Here is a 13,082-nt window from a genome sequence, read left to right on the forward strand (position 1 = left end):
CGTGGTTATTGTCCGATTTTGCCCATTTTCAATACCATCCGTCCTACGCCCGAAAGAAGTACACGTACCAAGTTTCGTTAAGATATCTCAATTTTTACTCGAGTTATCGTGTGCACAGACGGACGGACAGACGGACGGACGGACGGACAGACAGTCACCGCTTAACCGATTTCTCTGTTCATCCTGATCATTTATGTGTACATTTGTCTATATCTATCTCGATTCGTTTTGCCTGTTACAAACAACCGTTATGTGAACAAAGTTATAATACCCTTGTGCACAAGTGCGCTCGGGTATAAAAACTCATAAATGACTTATTTGACGACTCACTTCCTTCCATCGTTGCGTCCTGCGCGTACTTCTCGCAAATCGCAGCCATTAATTTGCTTTTCTCGCTTCTTCTGGGCATTAGAAACTTTCTAAAGCTGTTTTAATAATTTTGATTTTGTCAAATATAATTGTTAAAATATTGTACAATAGCACACGAAAAAGTATGGGATGCTCACAAGTTTCATTTTACAACTGTTCTAAAAAAATAGTACAAAAGAGCAAATATGACAAATAGCACGGCTTGTGAACTCCCTAAGTATGTTCAGTTATACTTGATAGGATAAAGTTATACAGCTATAAGTGGGCGCTATCACGCCCATTTTCAAAAATTCAATAATAATCTTATTTTAAGAGATTATTGTGAGTATTATTTGAGGGCGATTAATTGAGTAAATTAGCGCCCTTAAATTTTGAGTTATCGAAATTTCAAGCATTTCTGTAATTTACCGTTATATGAAAAGTAGGCGTCATTTTAGTCCGATTTCAATAATTTTCAATGTTTTGTGGCAAGCACAATAACCGTACCGAGTTACAAATTGGTAGAACGGTTACCGAGATAAATATATGTGATCATAAGTGGGCGGTGCCACGCCCATTTTCCAAAATTTGATCATAAACGTATTTCTTGGTAAAGAATTGCTGCAAGCATCGATTTTGAATAAATTAGCTTTAATATTTACTGATTTATCGAGGATTTCGTATTTCTCGATATTACCGTTATATGGGATGTGGGCGTGGTTATTGTCCGATATTAAAAATTTTCGGTCATTTGGTATGCTGTACTGGTATGCTAAGTTTGGAAGAAATTGGTGCAGCGGTTACCAAGATATACACATGTAACCATAAGTAGGCGTGGCTACGCCCATTTGCCAAAATTTTTTAATATTCTTATTTTTCGTCTAAAACTCATTGTAAATATAAATTTTGAGTGAATTATCTTCAGTAGTTACTAAAATATCGCAGTTTTCGTATTTCTGAAAATTACCGTTATATGGGAGGTAGGCGTGGTTATTGTCCTATTTTGCCCATTTTCAATACCATCCGTCCTACGCCCGAAAGAAGTGCACGCACCAAGTTTCGTTAAGATATCTCAATTTTTACTCGAGTTATCGTGTGCACAGACGGACGGACAGACGGACGGACGGACGGACAGACAGTCACCGCTTAATCGATTTCTTTTTTCATTCTGATCATTTATGTATACATTTGTCTATATTTATCTCGATTCGTTTTGCCTGTTACAAATAACCGTTATGTGAACAAAGTTATAATACCCTTGTGCACAAGTGCGCTCGGGTATAAAAACATAGGGCCAAAGAAGGCCAAACCCATGGGGTTTCTATATATGTACTATGGCTGCGGCGCCATCCTTGGGTCTCTTTTCTGCAAAACCATTACTTATCATGAATTGATTACGTATTATAAATTTCAACCTGGTTGTAAACTACTTCACAACTAGTATGAACCGCATGCCCAACTAGTCAGCCAACTATCTTTTTTCCATGCAACCAACTGGTATTTTTAACATGGGGATGTCCTACGAGATGGCAATTGTCAGATTTCGGTCAGAAATATACCAGTCTCATACTAGTTCAAAATAGACAGAAAAATACTAGTCCAATTATCGACCAAAACCACTACTTTGAGAGTCAAAAAATAAAATGAATTCATGAATATACTATAAAAAACTTTTGATTAAGTACACTTTAATATATTACACATTGTTATTTAGCAGCCTCAGATGTTCCAATAATTGGTGTAAAAATTTTTGACTATTAATTAAAAGCAAAACTAAATATATAAATATTTCAAACTTTCGAACATTAAATGCATTTCTTATTAAAAGTAAAAGGTTTCAGGAACAATAAATACTATATATTTATCTTTTTTAATAATACTGAATCTGCAAAAGAAAACATTTTAGTTAAAGTAAGTTTTCATTAAAATAAATTAAATTCATTAACTTTGCACATTTCAGTTTATTCTTTTTGAAAATTTGTAAGAGTAACAATTAATGTTTAAAATTTGAGATTTGGATAAAAATAAAATAAATAAAAAACTCAAGTAGTTATTAAGTATTTTTAAATTTTGTCTATAGTTTGGCTTGTTGATTGATAATAGAATATCGTGTAATTAAAAAAAAATCGAATTTTATTGAAAATGATCAAAAATAACAAAATTATGATGTAATTAAAATTAAAGAATTAATTAACTTTTTTTTAAGTAATTAATTATTAATCATTAAAAAGGTGGTAATATCGGTATTTAATCAGTGAACGGTTATCAAAAAACATGTTTTAATTAATAGTTATTATGAATATTAATCATTATTTAACAGGCCTGGTATAATTGAATACGTACTCAATTTAATGGTTTACAATATTATTTGGGTATAAAGTTATAATATTTTGTGTACTTTATTGTATTAAACTGTCGAAGTCAAATAAAACAGGGCATGAATAAATCGTTTTGTACTTGGTACAAGTGTGGTCATTTTCGAGCTAGTTCGGTTTCTGTCAGGGAATTCTAGTTGTAAATTAGTATTTTTCCTGACTAGTTTGGGATTTCACTGCAGGGACGAGATGAAGGTTCTATGACCAAATGTCATTTTTGGACAATTTTCAGTACTGCCAGAGGTGCATATAATTAAATTTCTTAAAAACGAGTATATGTATATGCACATATATGTATGCGTGCAAGTGATAAACCTGTATCTATATATTAATACGCTAACATAAATTTTGTCTCCGTTCGTTTGGCGATTCTACCGAACCGATTTCAAAACCAAGAACACCGTTGGAAAGGCATTTTACCGCAGATGAGCAGAGTTTTTATGGTTTCACAATTGGTTGAAAATTATGGCTAAAACCGTCGTCTAAACATTTTCGAATTGTGTATAGATGTTGCTGCAACATGTTCAATTTGACATGTTTCGCCTGTTGTTTCACTACACATTTGAAATTAAGCTTTGAAATAAAGATGAATATGAAGATGAAGAAATAAATGATAACGATGAAGTAAAAAAAAAGAAGACAAAAGTGAAGATAAAGACGAAAATGGAGACAATGACAGATACATAAGAATTAGGGTAACTTTTATATTTATAAAGTGAAACTTCTTTAGCGGAAGTTGGTTGGTTGGGAGTAAATTGTCAAATTCAAGGGGAATAATGCACATGGAAATGGTTCTGAGCAGTTTAGCGGTTTGAGAATAAAAACAAAGATGCCTAGAGGTACAGGCAAAAACGAAGATCAAAGTAAATTTAAACGCTTTAAGGTAAGGGTGAAGAGGAATATGCAAAAATAAAGATAAATATAAAGAAAAGGATGAGGGAGAAGATCGATATGGTTATCGATATAAAACTCGATATTTTTATCGATATAATAATCGATATTGGTATCGATAAAATAATCGATATTGTTATCGATATAATAATCAATATAATAATCGTATTGTTATCGATACAATAATGGATATTGTTATCGGTATAATAATCGATTAAATAATTGATTTTGTTATCGATTTAGTCATTTATATTGTTAACAATATGTACAATAATCGATACTGATGATTGTTGTATTTATCGATGAATTAATCGATTTTACATTCGCTGTATTTTTTTATATGTTTATGGATATTGTTACCGGTATTTTTATCGACACAGTTATCAACAGGGTTATCGATATACTAATCGGAACATGGAATGTGATCACCTTACATGACATCACATCAAATTTTATCACATGATATGGAGAGACATCACATGATATTACATCACATAATATGGTAACACATCACACGATATCACGTGACATGACATTATATGATATGACATGACATTATATGGCATGACATCACATGACTTGACTTCACATGACATGACGTGGCATCACATGATATGACATCATATGGTATGACATCATATGACATGACATCAGAGGATATGACAACACATGACATGACATCCTATCACATCACATAAAATCACGTCACATATTTTCACGTCATCGCACCTAATCTCATCTACGTGAATAGAAAAAGAAAAGGATATAAGCAAATATGTGAAAGATAAAAACAAAGTTGAAGTCCAAGGTAAAGTTACCGATTTCAAAACCAAAAACACCGTTGGAAAGGTAATTTTCTGTAGATGAGGAGAGTTTTTATAGTTTCGAAATTGGTTGAAAATCGTCGTTTAAAAATTTCCATATTTGTGTATGGTTGTTTTTGCAACCTGTTTAATTTAAGCTGTTTCGCATTTTGTTTTACTTCGTATTTGAAATTTAACTTTCAAATAAAGATAAATATGAAGATGAAGAAACAAGTGATAACGATGAAGACAAAAAAAAAGGCAAAAGATAAAGACGAAAATTGAGATAAAGGCGAAAATGGAGACAATGAGAAATACATAAGAATTAGGTCAACAGAGTTGAAATTTTCCGATACGAATCGAAATAAAATCAGACATAAAGGTTACTGAAATTTATCGAATCATCGAAGTTTATAATTATCGAAATTTATCCATGCTTATTAAGTTATCGCAACGTATCGAATTATTCAAACTGATCAATGTTTACTGAGTTGTCGAAAATTATAGACACAGAAACTTAGTTGTCCAAATTTACGGATAGTTCTCGAGCTTTAAAAACGTGTGAGTTTAACGAAATTTGTTAAGTTAAAGAAATGTGTCAAGTTATCGATATTTATTGAATTGTCATTATTTATAGACTTAACGAAATATATCGAGATGTCGTAATGCATGGTGCTTAGCGAAGTTTATGGAATTTTCAAAATATATCGATTTATCGAAATTTCAAGGTTATATAAGCTTATCGATTTATCACTGCTTATCGAATTTAATCGTCTTAACAGAGTGTAACGAGTTATCAAAATGTTTAGATAGTTTTCGAAAACTGTGGAGATTTCAAAAGTAAAAATTTATAAAGGTATCCAAAGTTTTTACATTTTTGAGTTATCGAAATTTATCGATCCATCGAATTTCACAGTTACCGAAATTGGTCGAGTTAACGAATTTGGTTGAGTTATCGAATTTTAGTGTTCTTGAAATTCATCGAACTATCGATATGTATCAAATCATTGAAATTTATCGATAAACTTGAATGTATCGGGTCAATTCCAAGTCCTGCCGAAGTCCTCCAAAGACTTAGCTAATTTGTACTGTATAAGTAAATTTTGCTACGTGTTAGGTTAGAAAACCTCTCCAAGGCTTCTAAAACAAGAAAAACTGCCGAATTTCGACAGTAACTGGCACTCTACTTTATATAAATACCCTGCAGTGAAACTCCAAACTAGTCAGGAAAAATACTAGTTTACAACTAGAATTTCCTGACTGAAACCGAACTAGTTCGAAAATTACCAGACTTGTACCAAGTAGAAACTATTTATGCATGCCCTGTTTTGACTTCGACAGTTTAATATAATAAAGTAAACAAAATATTATAACTTTTATTTGGGTATATTATAAACCATTAAAGGGGGTACGTATTCAATTATACAAGACCTGTTAAATAATGATTAATATTCATAATGATTATTAATTAAAGCATGTTTCTTTGGATAACCGTTTAATGAGTAATAATTAATTAATTTTAATTACATCATTATTTTGTTATTTTTGATAATTTTCAATTATTTTTGACTTGTTTTAATTACACGATTATAATTATTTGATTAATTTCTATTATTAATCATCAAGAAAAACTATTGACAAAAGCTAAGAATATTTAATAACTGCTTAAATTATTCATTTATTTCATTCTTATCCAAATCTCAAATTTTAAACATTAATTATTACTTTTGTAAAGTTTGAAAAAGAAAAGACTGGAATGTGCAAAGTTAATGAATTTAATTTATTTTAATGAAAACTTTTATTTTTATTTTAGTTCACTCAAAAATGAACTAAAGTCTTCATTTTATTTTTAACTAATATGTTTTCTTTTGCATATTCAATATTATTAAAAAAAGATAAAAATATAGTATTTATTGTACCTGAAACCTTTTACTTTTAATAACCCTTAATGAAAAATGTGCAATTTATTAAAGATTTTTGGGGTTGCTGGGAATGTTTTTAGAGCGTATTTAGGAGCGAAAATTTAAAAGTGTGTCATATATTTTACTTTTTAATAATTTGAACGATATTAACATTTTGCAATGCAGTTTGCTTTTACAGAATATGGTGAAAATAACAAAACAATAACTTAAAATTTTAGTTCCCGTGCAGTACGCCCTTTGGCGAAACAAAAGGGAACACTGTTCTACAAATTTTTTCCTTTTTCAAGTTAAGCACCTCTTTTAAAACTACCGACACCTAAAGTTTTCCAAATTTAAGGCATTGCGGTGGCACTTCCTTCTGCGGAAAATCGAAGAGGTGCGCAAGATTTTATGTGCGGAGGTATTAAAGTTGAACGAAGAGGTTCATCTGTTTATTAACCAATTATACTACAGCTTCTTTTGGAAGTCCTCAATATGCTTCGAAAATGAACACAAAACGATAATAAATGAAAAACTTTGAAAGCATTAACTTTTGCTTACAGTGCACGCGGTAGCTCTTAAGGATTGGAATGATCCTTTAAATGTCGCTATTAAACAAATAATTGTAATGAACTTAGCTTTATTGCTGTCTTTTCTTTAAAACTCTATTTTAATAATTTAATTTTACTCGCACAGCTTGTTTACAGCCTCTTGCTGATTGTCGATCTGTCAAATTTCGATTATCGATAACTCTACAGCAGCTGACGATAGTTGCCATTCGTAATACATATTTTCTTTCCAGTTGCGTTGCCAGCTGGTAACCGAAATATGGTTGCGTTGCTATCCGTAATCGACCCATTAATTAATTAACTAACCATTTCAAATATAAGATGTATTCAATAAGTACGTATCAAAGTGCATAATGATCGTAATTGCTTTATACTTTTATAAGTAAATAAGTACATAATTGATACTATCAACTCCTTCTATTGTAATATACATACATACTCACTAATTACAAAGGAAGGGGTTAGAATCAAAACGATCTAAGTAGGTCTGACATGGATTTAAGATAATTAAAGTAAAAGTTGATTACTTATTGTAAATTCTTGGTAAATTCATTTGAAATGATTCTTGCCTAAATTACTGCAGGTTAATTAACTAATTCAAAGAATGTTTACTGTTTGTCACCAACTAAATACTATATTTAACTACATATACAAATATGGGTATAACTAATATTTTCAAAAAATGTCACTTAGATCCTTATGATTCTAACTGCTTCAAATGTACATATGATATATTATAATTAGCAGTTGATTATTAGTATTTACTTAAGTTTGTGAATTAATTTATTTTATATTATTTTATGATTTGTTTTTAATGACCTCAATGAATTTGCGTAAAGATTGTTGTTAATTTTTAACCGCTTTTGTAAAACAAATTAAATAAAAAAGGTTTAATAATTAACAAACAAAACAACAACAAAACAAAACACGACGAACAGAATTTTTATAACAAATTTAATGTTTTCGGACTCCAATAAATCAAAGCGATTAAATATCCAGTACAGTTATTATCAACTAAAAATCAAATAACAAATTTTTCTTTAATTTAATTTAATGTATGTATGTAATTTCTTTTTGAATCTCTTATTAAAATCATACAGTGGGAAAGCTGAGTGCATGGTGTTTTCTATTAAATAATGACAAGGCTTATAAAGTACAATTTTCCTTCCTACTGGATGTTATTTTTTTAAATTTTTTAAATCACTAAGTTTTTGTTATTATCACTATTTTTTTGTCCAGTCTTTTTGCGTTGTCTGATCTTCCTTGGTTGTTGCAATTTTTTGAATATTACCGCCAAGTGGAACGCATGTAATTACCATATCTGAATGTGGATAAATAAAACTTTATTTTGTGAATAGTATACAGATTTCTATTAGTGATTTCATACCTTTACGCATGCTGGTATCTTGCCTGCTTTCGTTGTGTTGTCGCTTACCACTTTGCATTGCTCCAGTGAACTGAACAACTCTTCGTACGGAAATGACGAAGTCGGGTTGGCAGCAAATTGACTATATATTATGGGCGCCCTTTGTCGTAGTTTTTAGCTATTCTGCTTACGACAGGTTCGAGTCTGCAGTACCGTGTGCACTACCACGGGTTAATAGAGTAGCTACTTACCTAGGAGTTGGTGCAGTAGCGGTTCAAAAGTAGCGATTGACTCCAGCAATACTGGAGGGTAACGATTTGAAAATTTCTTTTAGTTCATGAGACGCGGTCGCTATATATGTATGTACATATTCCAAACATTTCTTGTTGGGCGCGACATTTTGACCAGTTACCACCAGCGTTGCCGCGAATCAATTTTAGTGGTAGCCAAATTCCTTTTAAAAAAGGGCTAAAAAAAAGTCGTTGTGGTTAAAAAGGGTAGCTAAAATTTGTTACTTACATATACATATCTAACAAGACCGATATAATAAAAGATTGCGCTGATTGATGTGAAACTCGGGAGAGTAACGTGAATATGACGTCATCGCAGATTTGCCGGTGGAAAGAGCTGAGAGAGATCTATCAGTATGTATATGTTTTGCATATGTATATGTATGTGTACATCACCTATGACGTCATATTTCTGTCATAATTTTCAAGAGAGAGTTAGCGGTATCACAATCAGCGCCACCTTCTGTATTCGCATCTCTAGAAGCGTGGCCCGAAAATCCGTTTTTTAGAATTCTGATGGGTAATAGCAAAAATATGATTCACTATGCTTTAAAAAAAAATCTGTGAAATTTGGAATTTTTTAGTCAATATCCTAGGCTCGCCCAAGTCCATCAAAGTTCAATATGCTCAAAAAATAAAAATTAATAAATTAATTAATTAATACATTTTTTTACTAAAATTGCAATATTCTTCGAAAGTATAAGTCCTACATAATTTGAGAGAATCGAAGTTAGCTAAACAAACATTTTTTTAGTACTTGAACTTTGGTGGACATAGTCGAGCCTAGGATATTGACCAAAAATATTCACATTTCACACAGATTTACTTTAGAGCATAATGAACCATATTTTTGCTATTACCAATCAAAATTCTAAAACAGCGGATTTTCGGCCCACGCTAATATCTAAGTATACACGCAAACATTTTCAATAAGTAATGGTATAGAAAAGCAATGTACTCTGGAAAAAAGCTAATATTTTATCCAACCAAAAACCTTTTTGAGTAAAAGGGAGAAGAGACACCAGCTTGCTGGCTCCATCAAATGTTGGTTCCATCAGGCTCAAAGCTTATAACTTACCGGCATGCTGGTATAATATCTATTTCTTTACAAATAAGGTCCAGAAATGATAGAAATGAGCCGAAATTTCATAATTTTTCTACCATTCTGTTAAATATTGTTTTTTTTTTTTATTCACAACTGCAATATCGTGAATTTTACTCTTCCGCAAACATGGCCTTGACTCATATAGTGCAAGAAATTTTCCCAAGAATACTTTTTACTTAGAAAAATTAGCTCATTTCACCATTCACGACACCAGCATGCTGGTACAATCATAAAATTTTCAAATAGTTTTTGAAGTCGCACCAGCGGCTGGTGGTCAATCGACTTCATGGGCTATTAAGCATATTAAAGGCCGGCCGTAAACTTATATATTTTAAACTATAGTTAAATCGTTACTAGATAAGTTAACGGCCCTAACACTTTTTTAGTATGTATGTATAAAAGCGTAAGGAACATACAATACATATATATATATACATATACATATATCAGTATTTCTTAGTTTAAAAATTCTTCTCTTACTTAAAAAAAAATTAGATCAAATTAAGCATATAGCCCTGTTTCATGCCAAGGATGAATAAATTCTCCAAAGGGCTAAAAAAAGAGCTAGGGGCAATTTTAAATTTATGTGGCCAAAAAAAAGTATGTGGGAGCTAAAGCTAGCCACCAAAGGGCTTAAACGGCAACACTGGTTACCACTATTTTTCTACAAAGTTTTAAATTTGGACTTATATGAAAATATAAATGTGTTTCAAGAAACCTATATTTATATATTTTATATACCTCAAGGATGACGTTACACACGACCCAAAGATAATATGAGGTATTTGGCAGCTTTTGTATGCACATTAGACTGCATCACCCCACATACAAAAAAAAAACGGTACTGTTTTTCCATTGGAATTATAAAATCTATTATATTTTAAGACGTCCACCGAAATATTTCCGAAAAATATTAAGATTTAAGTGAGCTGGACCGATTTGAAAATACCTCAAAAAATGGAGTTTTTTATGAATAAAAATAGTTTCTTAAAGAAGTTTTTTGAAAAAATTCCCTTAAATGACAAAACGGCTTAAACTTAAAAAATTACATAAAAATATTAAATAAAAAAAAAATTTTACGGAATCGTAATAATGAAAAGGAGCCCAAAGTCATTTAAGACGTAACTTTTCCGTACAAGACTCTTAAGTGACTAATGCATGACATTCGCTACGGGGGAATGACTTTTTTTCGCACACAAATAAAAAGAGTGGGAAAATACCTTTCTACCGAGATCCCATAAGTCTAAATCAGAATAGTTTTGGCCCAGTTATTTAAGTTTTTCGTAAATCAATCTTCGAAAAAAGTAAAAAAACAAAAATCTCATTATTACGATTCCGTTGAAAAGATTATAAAATATTTTTATGTAGATTTTTTAAGCTTAATCTGTTTTGTCATCTGAGGGGACCTTTCTCAAAAAGTTGTTTAAGAAACTATTTTTATTCATATAAAACTCCGTTTTTGGAGGTATTTTCAAATCGGGCCAGTTCACTTAAATCTTAATATTTTTCCGAAATATTTTGGTGGACGTCTTAATATATAATACATTCTTTAATCCCGGCGGAAAAACCGCAACTTTTTTTGGTGATGCAGTCTAATGTACATATGTCGCTCCTGTGCGCCGGTTTGAGAGGCACGTGAATGTAGTTCCTGTGTAGCCTGCAAAATTTGCTAAATTGTATATAACGAAAGCGTCAGCTCCTCGGAGTCTTCAGTAACAATGTATTAAAACCCATTTTATCCAATTTTGTCAGCGTTCTCTGGATTGGCATGAATGTTTGTATGAAGGACTCGCTATCGATTTGCTAGAATGCCAAATACACTTTCGATATTTACACGAGCTTTTGATAAAGCTTTGTTAAATGCTGTTTTATCCGGAGATAAGAAATGACCAGGAAAAGGTCGCATACAATTTTTTTTATGGGAAAGGCATTATCGGCAACAAAGTAATGGGGAAAGTTCATTGAAGTATAAGGTAAAGGTCGGTCCGGTGGCATTTCCAAGGTTCCGTTTAAAATTCTTTTACCAAAGGCGGTTCTACTAAATATACCGCCATCGCTTTGAGAACCAAATGATCCAACGCTAACATAGGTGAACACATAGTTGGCATCACAAGTCGCTAATAGTGTGATGCTTAACCTTTTTTTATAATTAACATAAAGTGAGCCACTTTTTCTTGGACGGAACATATTAATATGCTTGCCATCAATTGCTCCCACTCAATTTGGCATTCCAGGTTTTATGAAAAAATCATCAGCAATTTTCCGCAGTTCTGTGGCATTTGGTGGAGAAACGTAAATAGAACCGAGCTCAACCCACAGTGTATCACATACTTCATAAATTATTTTTCGCACAGTTGAAATGCCAAGCTTATACGCCCAAGCCAGAACTTGTACATTACATCCTTGAGCCAAATACCTGTAACATAAAATTTTGGCGTGTGTTTTAACCTTGGAAAGTCATTCTTCGTCGATTCGACGAACCGACAGGGACGGCGTTCAAGGATTAAAAATCAGTAGTCATATTTTAGATGCAGTAAGACTTGCAGGTTTCAGAGAACCTGGTCCGAAGTTATAGGAACAGCGTTCTGCCATGTGTAAGACATAGCTTAAAAACACCGGGAACGTTTTCCTGTAACTTTGGACAAAAACCTGCAAACCTTACCGAATCTAGAACGCTAATATTAATACTTACAAAAGCGTTACCGATAACCGTGATTCAACTCCAATTGGGGGTCGACGAGATATTCGGTGTAATTTTTCTCTTAACATTGAAAGAAGTAAATTGTATGTTGCAACTGACATGCAAGTAGCTTTGAAAAAAACGCTCCTCATCTTGTGCTTCCAACTGTTTAGCACAAGGTTTGATAAACCCCAGCTCTTCGCGCGATATATTCAGTGGTCGTACCCACCAGCGTCGTTTTTTTCACATTTTGACCGCCTTGTATTTTGCGTGGGCTTTTTTTACACATTCGATGTGCTTTATGGCAATTATAGTAAATTTTTAAAATAGTTCTTGAAGCTCCATTTCGCGTAAAACAACGAAACAAACACAAAAATACTTTTAAACGTGGAATTTTCTTGAATATGTAGGACCAGGGACTCTTGCTAGCTTTTAAATGCCAGAAGAATTTTTCTCTCCCATTTTTATACACAAACACAAACAAATTGCAAACACAAATCTATCACTTTAACTAGCAAATGCACATGAAATTTATTAATATTTTCCGGAAATTTCTAAAAAGTGCGGCGTTTGCGTTTACGAGATTTGCAAATTTTTTCAGCGTATAGCGTCAATTCTTTTGTGGTGACAGGTGACATTTCTTTGGTTGGCATTTCGCTAACTTCAATGTAAGCCGCTCACCGCATGCCCTTTATGTATTTACAGCATATATGTATTGGCTTATAAACCGTAATTCCCAACTATCAACTGACAA

General features: G+C 32.1%; 1 pseudogene; it reads right to left on the reverse strand.

Annotated features, from left to right (window-relative positions):
• Positions 1-11,440: 11,440 nt before the first annotated feature.
• Positions 11,441-12,450, reverse strand: LOC118749502 (annotated as a pseudogene).
• Positions 12,451-13,082: the final 632 nt, after the last annotated feature.

Source organism: Rhagoletis pomonella, unplaced genomic scaffold (genome assembly GCF_013731165.1).
Source record: "Rhagoletis pomonella isolate Grant_MI unplaced genomic scaffold, Rhpom_1.0 Rhpom_scaffold_00017, whole genome shotgun sequence".
In the NCBI taxonomy this organism is placed as follows: domain Eukaryota; kingdom Metazoa; phylum Arthropoda; class Insecta; order Diptera; family Tephritidae; genus Rhagoletis; species Rhagoletis pomonella.